This window comes from Tupaia chinensis, unplaced genomic scaffold (assembly GCF_000334495.1).
Source record: "Tupaia chinensis unplaced genomic scaffold, TupChi_1.0 Scaffold000567_1, whole genome shotgun sequence".
Taxonomy (NCBI): Eukaryota; Metazoa; Chordata; class Mammalia; order Scandentia; family Tupaiidae; genus Tupaia; species Tupaia belangeri.
The window spans coordinates 3,157,451-3,158,431 of record NW_006160080.1 but is presented as its reverse complement, the minus strand read 5'-3'; positions in this window follow the sequence as shown (position 1 = coordinate 3,158,431).

Genomic DNA, 981 nt, shown 5'->3' with positions numbered 1-981 from the left:
CACACACACACACACACACACACACACACACACCCGGGAGGATGGCCACACCGCAATCCCTTCTCCTCCATTCTCCTCTCAGGATCTTGGGCATGCACACACACATGCCCGGCGTGAGTTTAAGTCACCGGGTCTGGGATTCGGACTGCAGTCGACTACATGGGAGTCCAGCAACATAGCCATTACACTAACTACTGGTCCCAGGAAAGCCACCTTCTGACAAGGTTAGGAGCAGAGGCATCCAGCTTTCAGAGATAGTAGTGCTAGAAATACTGGGTACCATCTCTGGTTTGAGTTGCTCAACCTGTCCTCTGAGGAGGCAGCAGTGGATGTCTGTGCTGGTGCAGTCCCTTGGGGAGATCTGGACATTGTTCCTGGTTTTGCCATCACCAAGGCCATCTCAGAGATCCTGTGAGTAACCTAATATCCTTTAATAAACCCATGTTCTTTTTTTTTTTTTTTTTTGAGAGGTTTTTGCTATAGGGTGCATGCACTCACCAGAAATAGAGAGAGACAGAAAGCCCCAGGGGAGATGGCCACACCACAATCCCTTCTCCTTCTCCTCTCTCCTCTCGGGATCTTGGGCATGCACGCACATGCGCCCAGCATGAGTTTAAGCCACCAGGTCCGGAACTTGAACCATGGTCAACTACATGGGAGTCCAGAAACATAGTCATTATGCCAACTGCTGGTCCCCCCATGTTCTTGTTAAACTAGTGGAGTGTTGTGGTAGTTTAGATGATGCTATGCTTTCATAACAAACAACCCAAAGTCTTAGTGGCTTACAATAAAGGTTGAGTTTTCACTCCCATTCTAAAGCTAGTAAAGGTGGTTCTAGGAATTTAGATGGTGCTAAGAACTACAGAGGAAATAAACATGAAAGGGGTGGGGGGCAGCAGGTGGCATGGCGGTTTAAGGGCGCTGGAGTCCCACTTGTCAGTGGTGGGTAAGGGCATTAGAATCCCACATGGCAGACCATGG